General features: G+C 34.5%; 1 non-coding gene across 1 annotated transcript; it reads right to left on the bottom strand.

The window, feature by feature from the left end:
• Positions 1–323: 323 nt before the first annotated feature.
• Positions 324–430, bottom strand: LOC136207693 (small nucleolar RNA R71). Its single transcript, XR_010676822.1, has one exon. It is a non-coding gene; the product is annotated as a small nucleolar RNA R71 (small nucleolar RNA).
• Positions 431–9606: the final 9176 nt, after the last annotated feature.

Genomic DNA, 9606 nt, shown 5'->3' with positions numbered 1-9606 from the left:
CTAATAGTGTAGTTAGACCCCGTATAAACGCAAATCAATTTGAAATTAAGCCTGCTTTGCTTAATATGTTGCAAAACAACGTAACGTTTTATGGACTACCTAACGAAAACCCTAATGCCCATTTGACAAATTTCTTAGAAATTTGTGATACTTTTAAAATTACTGATGTAACAGCCGAAGCAATCAAACTTCGCCTCTTTCCTTTCACTTTGAAGGATAAGGCAAAAATTTGGTTAACTTCTATGCCTGCTGCAACATTTGAAACTTGGGACCAATTAGCCCAAGCGTTTTTATCAAAATATTTTCCTTTAGCAAAAACCACAAGAGTCATCAAAGAATTGACATCTTTTACCCAAAATGATAATGAAACTCTTTATGAAGCTTGGGAACGTTTTAAAGAACTTCAACGTTTATGCCCACACCACCAATTGCCAGATGCACTTTTAATGCAGACATTCTATAATGGATTAAATCCTACGACTAGAGGTTCATTAGATGCTATGTCTGGAGGGTTATTTATGAAGAAGACGTCCGTCCAAGCAAGAGAACTTTTGGAGGAAATGGCAATCAACAGCAGTATGTGGCCCGCAGAGCGTGGACATATACCAATGGCGAAACCATCATCCTCAGGTACATCATCGGTTAAAGGTATAATGAATCTTGATCCAGTTGCGATGTTACAAGCCCAATTTTCTGCCTTATCGCACAAAGTTGATAGGTTTATGGCACCGTGCGATCCTAATGGTAATCCGATCCAGACAGACATTGATTACGAAGGTATGAATGAGATAGAACAGGTAAATTTTGTCCAAGGACAAAACCAAACTACTAATCCTTATTCTAATACTTATAATCCTGGATGGAGAAATCATCCTAACTTTAACTGGAAAGATAGTAATAATAATAATAATGCAAATGCTAATCAATATCGTGTAAATAATTATCAAAATCAAACAAGAGATACGATTAGCACTTTATCTTCAAAAATCGACAAATTTATAGATGCTATGAATGGAAAGGTAAGTAATCAAGACGATGGTTTTAAACGGATCGAAAGTAAATTCGACCAGCTTATCAAAAACCAATCATCTAGCATCCATAATTTGGAGGTTCAAATTGGACAACTTGCTAAATCAATTCCATCCCGCAAAGAGGGAAGTCTTCCCAGCCAAACGGAAGAAAATCCGAAAGAGCATGTTAAGGCTATCACTCTTCGCTCAGGGAAAAACTACTTAGGTCCGGAAATGCCCGGAAATTCAACTTTACCTGGAAATGATTTACTAAAATCCAAAGAAGATACATTAAAACAAAAAGATACACCAATTGACTCTAGTACGAAACCTTTTGTACCAAAGCCACCTTTTCCACACAAGGTCCGAAATAAGGACCATGATAAACAACTTTTATCATTTTTAGATAAACTTAAAAATTTGCATATAAATTTAACATTCATGGATGCAATTACGCAAATTCCTAACTATGGAAAATTCTTGAAAGATTTAATTTAAAAAAAGATTAGTTGGGAAGGAATTTCATCCATTTCACTTACTGAAGATTGTAGTTCGATAGTATCAAACAAATTACCTACTAAACTCAAAGATCCCGGATGTTTTACCATTCCGTGTAAATTAGGAAATATGGAATTCCCAAGTTGTCTTTGTGATTTAGGAGCTAGTATAAACTTGATGCCATTGTCTATTTTTGAAAAATTAGGTTTAGAAGAAGACATCAAACGTACCAATATGGTTTTGCAATTAGCGGATCAATCCACTAAAAGACCATATAGTATAATTGAGGACGTTTTAGTAAAAGTTGACAAGTTTATTTTTCATACTGATTTTGTTATCTTAGATTTTGCTTATGATGCTAATTGTCCGCTAATCTTTGGTAGACCGTTCATGAACACGGGACGTGCTCTAGTTGATGTGTCGGAAGGAAAAGTAGTTTTAAGAATAGGTGACGATAAGATCGAGTTCGATATGAATCAAGCAATGAAATATCCTATGGAGGATTTCGCCTATATGAAACTTGATTTAGTTGAAGAATGTGTTAATGACATTGTTCAAAGAGAAGAAATAATAGAACCTATAATGGGTGAAGAATTAGAAGATAAGGACCCAGAGACTTTGATTCGAGAAGATGGACCAGTTCCGCCTTCAGTAGTAGTTCCACCTAAATTAGAACTTAAAGAATTACCAAACCATCTGAGATACACTTTCCTAGGCGGAAGTGATACTCTACCTATAATCATCTCTAACAAATTAACAGAAAATCAAGAAGAAAAATTGAAAGAAGTTGTTAGAAATAGAATAGGAAGTATGGGATGGCAGATTTCAGATTTAAAAGGAATTAATCCTAGTATTGTAATGCATAGGATTCACTTAGAAGAAGATAAGCCACCTAAAGTGGATAGACAAAGACGTTTAAATCCGAATATGAAAGAAGTAGTCAAAAATGAGATTACTAAACTTTTAGACAATGGAATCATTTATCCTATTTCAGATAGTGAATGGGTTAGTCCAATCCATTGTGTACCCAAAAAGGGAGGCATAACTGTAGTAAGGAATGATGAAGGTGAATTAATACCTACGCGAACCACCACTGGTTGGAGGGTTGTATAGATTATAGGAACCTAAATAAGGCAACTAGGAAAGATCATTTTCCTTTACCTTTCATTGATCAAATGATCGAAAGGATAGCCGGTCATGCATTTTATTGTTTTCTTGATGGTTATTCCGGATTCTTTCAAATATATATTTACCCGGATGACCAAGATAAAACAACCTTCACATGTCCTTATGGAAAATTTGCATATAGGAGAATGCCTTTTGGTCTATGTAATGCACCAGCAACTTTTCAACGTTGTATGACTACAATTTTTAATGATTTCATTGAAGATATCATGGAAGTATTTATGGATGATTTTTCAGTTTATGGAGATTCTTTTGATGCATGTTTAAAAAACTTAGATAAAGTTCTTTCTAGATGCGAAGAAACGAATTTAGTATTAAATTGGGAAAAATGTCATTTCATGGTTGACGAAGGAATTGTTTTAGGTCATAAAATATCTGAAAAAGGATTAGAAGTGGATAGAGCAAAAACTTCAGTAATAGAAAAATTACCCCCACCAACAACTGTCAAGGGAGTAAGATCATTTCTAGGACATGCAGGTTTTTACAGACGATTTATAAAAAACTTTTCTGTGATTTCCAAACCACTTACTAATTTGCTTATGAAGGATTCAACCTTCGATTTTAATGAAGATTGCATTAAAGCTTTCGAAACATTGAAAACAGCCTTAGTCAGTGCACCCATAATTGCTAAACCCGATTGGGATTTGCCTTTTGAAATCATGTGTGATGCAAGTGACCTAGCTGTAGGATGTGTTTTAGGTCAAAGAAAGGATAAAAGATTACATGTTATATATTATGCAAGTCACACATTGTCCGGTGCACAGTTAAATTACACAACAACAGAAAAAGAGATGTTAGCCGTAGTATTTGCATGTGATAAGTTTAGGTCATACTTGTTAGGATCTAAAGTTATTATTTATACAGATCACGCAGCTTTACGTTATCTATTTGCTAAGAAAGATGCAAAACCGCGTCTGATTAGATGGGTTTTGTTGTTACAAGAATTTGATATAGAAATTAAAGACAAAAAGGGAGTAGAAAACCTTGTCGCCGATCATCTATCAAGACTAGAAGATGAAAACGGTCCTATAGGTGAAACTATCGGTATACGAGATGATTTTCCCGATGAACATCTCTATCAAGTAGAAAGTGTCATGTCACCATGGTATGCAGATATTGCTAATTATCTTGCAACCGATATTGTTCCGGAAGGATTATCTTTCCAACAAAGGAGGAAATTTTTCTTCGACATTAAACAGTATTTTTGGGAAGATCCCTTTTTATTCAAATCATGTGGTGACGGGATAATTAGGAGATGCGTTGGAGAAAATGAATATGAATCTATAATATCGAAATGTCATTCCAGCTCATACGGAGGACGTAATGGAGTTAATAAAACGGTAGCTAGAATATTTGAATGTGGTTTCTTTTGGCCTACGATGTTTAAAGACGTTGGTTCATTTATCACTCGTTGTGATAAATGCCAAAGAACAGGAAATTTAGGAAGGAAAGATGAGATGCCCCTCACAAACATATTGGAAGTTGAAATCTTCGACATGTGGGGAATAGATTTCATGGGACCTTTTCCGCCTTCCAATGGTAGTAGCCGTTGATTATGTTTCGAAGTGGGTTGAAGCAATTGCAACCCCTACGAATGATTCTAAAGTAGTTGTTATTTTTCTTGACGATATATTTTGTAGATTTGGTTGTCCTAGAGTCGTTGTTAGTGATGGCGGTACCCATTTCATGAATCGAAATTTTGATATACTTATGAAAAGGTATGGAGTACGCCACCGCGTGTCAACGCCATACCATCCTCAGTCAAATGGCCAGGCGGAGATCTCAAATAGAGAACTCAAATGGATTCTAGAGAAAACTGTTTCATCATCAAGAAAAGATTGGTCACAAAAACTCAATAATGCGCTATGGGCATACCGTACTGCATTTAAATCACCAATAGGAATGACTCCATACCGTTTGGTGTATGGAAAGGCATGTCATTTGCCAGTCGAATTAGAACATAAAGCCTATTGGGCTATTAGAAAACTTAATTTTGATTTACAACAAGCAGGAAAGAAACGTTTGCTCAATTTAAATGAGTTAGATGAGTTACGTCATCTATCGTATGAAAATGCGAGGATTTATAAAGAAAGAGTGAAAAAATGGCACGATGCCAAGATCAAAGTCAAACACTTTAATGTTGGAGATAAGGTGCTGTTATTTAATTCACGGCTTCGTATATTTCCAGGAAAACTTAAGTCCAGATGGACAGGACCGTATTTAGTCGTCAAAACATTCGACTATGGTTCTTTAGAACTTGAGGAAACTAACGGCAATCGTTTCAAAGTTAATGGTAATCGATGTAAAATTTATTACGAAAATATTTCTGAAATAGGAACTGATTTCGTAACAAGATTACCTGACATATAAATCATTTCGTTTTTCTACACATAGTTTATTTTTTTTATTTTATTTTATTTTGTTTTAAATTATATCACTTTATGTTAGAATTTTAGATACATAAAAAATATATTCAAGTCGTGATTTTAATTAAATTTTAGGGATTTAATGTGAGTTAGAAGAAATTTAGTGATTCTCAGTTGAGATTTTGGAATTCTCAGTTGAGAATTCACATATTTAGAATTCTTAAAAAGATAAGGAATTTTCTGAACTTATAGAGAATTTAAAATTCTCAGTTGAGAATTTGGGTATTTCTAGTTAGCTAGGGAAGTTCTGAACTTACAGAGGATTTGGGATTCTCAGTTGAGAATTCTGATTTCAATTGATTTTCAAATAGACAGAAAAATTCTGAACTTACCGAGGATAGGGATTCTCGGTAGAGGATCAGAAAATAGAGGTTTTGACGCCTGATTTCCGCAAGGAAATCAGCGTGTCGCGACCGCGGCTCAGAATCCTCGGTCGCGACACGGTGAATTTCTGCAGAAATCAGACCTGTGTTCTTCATCTTCCAGCAGACACAACTTTTCAGAAACGAAAAATTGAGTTTCTTCATTTTTAAGAGGTCTGATTTTATGCCTTTTCACTTCAAAACAACACCTCTTTTCATCCTAGGATTTTATAAATAGGTTCTAGAGGTTTAGTTTTCTGTTACATTCTTTTCATCTCTGTCAGAACAATTCTCTGATATTCTTACAATTCATCAAACCAGAAACTAAGTTCAGAACCTTTTGCTTCCTTACTCATTCCAAACACCATGACTTCTAAAAACACACCATCTAAGAAAGTTGTTGCTTCACGCAATAAACGTACTGACATATCAGAGCGCTATGGATGTAACTTTCCTATCTTCAATCATGATGAGGGAAGGCGCTTCTTGAGGCATCGATATACATTCTTTGTAGGAATGTTATACATGGATGACTTTCTTAACGATCAACTAGGAATTAGAGACGATATGAGTCGCTATATGGAACATTTAGGATGGACCAAATTCGTTGATATGAAGTTTCCTATAATTGGAGACTGGATATTCGAATTCTTCTGTACGGTTCGTTTTGTTAACAAGCGTCGGGTGCGTCTTAGCTTTCATCGGGATGGCAAAACCTTTACTTTTGGATATCCTGAATTGCATGCTTGGTTTGGTTTTCCCTTAAAGGATACTATCAAACATCATCCTGGAAGAGACATGACATCCACTGATATTTGGAGAATGCTCACCGGATTCTGACATTTCAATCCTAAACTTGCCTATAATCAGTCTTTTCACTCCAACTCTATGCTGTATTTGCATAAATTTCTGAGTCACAGTCTGTTCGGTCGCACATTCAGTAGTGTGGTCAAAGACACTGATCTTTATGTTCTTGGAGATATATTTCAAGGCAACATGGTTGATTCTTCAAAGATTCTGATGGAGGGTCTTGTTGCCGCGTCTAGATCCAAGGCTAAGAAGGTTGGATTCGGGAATATCATATGTGGAATAATTCTAGGGACCAAGGGAAGTATTTCTGTTCCTTGGAGTGATGCTGAATCTTTTCCGACGCTAGACTATGAATTTTTAGAATATGAAGGTTTAATGAAACGAGTATTTCGATCAGGCCCACATTTTCTTTCTGCACCAGAACGTCAAGCTTTTGTGCAGATGAAAATAGACCGCTATAGGGCTAGGGAAATCCCGATTGAAAGGGACGAATTTATAGCATAGCTTTGTTTGTTTTATTTGTATATATGTTGTACATATTTCCAATAAATAAAAATTTCTCTTTTGCATTATATCCTGATTTTGATTATATGGTTAAACTATCATTATTTTCATTATTCTACACTAATGAATCTATTAAATGAAACTTTAGTAAATTCATGACTAGTTAAATGTTAATAACTAAGTTTTAATTCCTTAAATAAAGATTCATTTAACTTACATTATTGAACAAACATAAATGCTTCAATTAATTTTAGTTCAAAACCTTTAATATTCTTAACTTACATACATTAATTAAAGCATTTACGTTTATTTTTCCATTAATAAGGATAAACCTTTGGTTTTCCTTATCATTTAATGTTTTACACTTATGTTTTTAAGTACAGATTACATTTTCAAGGAGTTCAGGATAAAATTTATCAAGGAAATACACAAAATGGAGTTAATCTGCAGAATTTGGGTGACCAGGGGCTGATCCGCGGCCGAGAATGGCAGATTCTCGGTAACTTCAACAAGCAGCACATAGAAATTCGGAGAAAAATTCTCTGAAAAACGCGTGCCGCGGCCGCGGATGTGCGTCCTCGGTCGCGACACGCGTGGTTAAGGCACTCATCAGTCCGGATTTTTGCCTATTTTCAGCCTATTCCTATTCCTAATCTAACTATTACTCTTCCTATTCAACCCTATATATCCCTATTACTTACACAAACCTCACATCACCTCCAATTTTAACCAATCTCTTACTCTAACCTCTTCCCAATACCTTACTTTTACTCTTCCCAATTTATTCATTACCCTTTTCAATCACCTACACCTTTCAAATTCAAGACTCAATACAACTTCTACTTCATCTTCAACCTCAAGCTTTTCTCTTTTCATCTTTTATTTTTCTAACCCTAACCACCATAACCATGCCTAGAGCAAAGCGTGTTGGACACAAGCCGGCTGTCACCGAGGCTAATCGCCTTCGTGTTGGTTGCGGGGCTTATTTTGATATTCATTCCGAGGAAGAAGTTGGACGTTTCAAGCATTTTTCAAACGCCACTCGTAAGTTCGTGGACATGCAGTTTCTTGACTTTGATTCGGTAAGGAAGTTGAACTTCGCTACTCAAATTGATACTTTTATTGAGACTTTGGGGTGGGCAACTTTTGCTTCTATGCGTTTTCCCCAAATTACAGATTATGTGGTTGAGTTTTTGGTTACTTTGAAGATGAACAACAAGAAAACGGAAATTTCTTTTAGGAATAATGGTACTACCTATACCATAGATTATGAGGCTATGCATATATCATTTTATACAAACGAATGAATGCAACAAAACAATTTTTTTTTTATGCAACACTTGTTTTCACAAATACAAATGCAACGTATATTGCAACACTTTTATAAACTTAACATTTTTATACATTTATAAATTAATCATAAGTTAAAATTTTTTTATGATTATTTTTAGGTTATCATTATCGATAGAAAGAATATATTTCTATACGGGTAATATTTTTCAAAATTTTTTTTTTTTTTCAAATCTTCGACACGATTTTAAGTAAAAATTGTTTCGAGTGAATGTATTTAAGTAATAAATTCTTTAATTTTAATCTCTATTTTATATCATGAAATTCATGATACAATAGATCTTATTTTAAATTTTCAATTAGGTTTATAGGCATTAAATTGAACTAACAATTTTTTAGCTCGGTTTTGATTTTGTCTTACATTAACACCAATTGAAGTTTTTAAGGAAACTATAGTCATAATACATGTTGAATTTTAAGTCAATATAGGATGAATGTGCTAACTTTCTTTTTCCCAAGTTACAATTTATAATTCATAATCAAAGAAAAAAAAATCATATTCTTAACTTTTGGCCACGATTGAGACCAACCTTATCACAGTCGAGGTATGAAAGGGAAGAAATAAATAAATAAAAGCGTGCTTTTGGCCACGATTGCGACCACCCTTATCACAATCGAGGTATGGAAGGAACGTTTAAATAAGAAAAATTAAGCGTGTTTAAAGTTTAAAGTAACGATTGCGTCCACCCATGGCATGGTCGATACCTCTTAAGCGAACACAATTAAAATGCATATAAAGTTACGGTCGAGACTACCATTATCACGGGCGTAACTAAGCAAATAAATTAAACTTAATAAATCATATATAATAATTCAAGTTTGGGAAAGGAAATTTGGTGCTTTGAAATGCCTTGAGATGAAAGACTCAATAACATGTGTGCTTACATCGTCCCGAATACTTCAATTTAAACATTGAAATACAAGACGAATGATATATCGTATTTATACTAAGTTAGTTTGATATTTTGCGTATAAATTTGCCATGCGAAGTTAGTATTTTCGGCTTAACTAATTAAAAAGGTAAACACAAAGATATATGTTTTATTTTCATAAAGAGATTAGTTAAGGAATAAATTCAGTGAAATTTTGCTCGGAACTAGCAAAAGATTAAGTGTGGAGATTTGTTAAGCCCAAAATATACCCAAAATACCTAAAATATCATTAATATTTACATCATTTTTATTACAAATTTGTGTTATTTATATCTGTTTAGATTACTTTTACTCTCGAATATCTTTCTTTCTTGCAAGGTACCTAAATATTTGGTAAAATCCAAATAGGAAAGAAAAATGATCAAAAACAGAAGAAAAACCCTACAAAAGGAGTCAAAGACGACGTAAATCAAAAGCGCCAAGTCAAGGACACGAACGAGAGCAAAGAAGTGAAAAAACGCACCGTGCCGCGACCGCGAATCCACCACCCACGGCCGCGACACGCGTCCTTCAGCTACTTCCTCCCTTC

The sequence above is a fragment of the Euphorbia lathyris genome, chromosome 9, assembly GCF_963576675.1.
Source record: "Euphorbia lathyris chromosome 9, ddEupLath1.1, whole genome shotgun sequence".
NCBI classification, from domain to species: Eukaryota; Viridiplantae; Streptophyta; class Magnoliopsida; order Malpighiales; family Euphorbiaceae; genus Euphorbia; species Euphorbia lathyris.
Note: the sequence above shows the minus strand (reverse complement) of the source record. Positions and strands in the feature narration are given on the sequence as shown.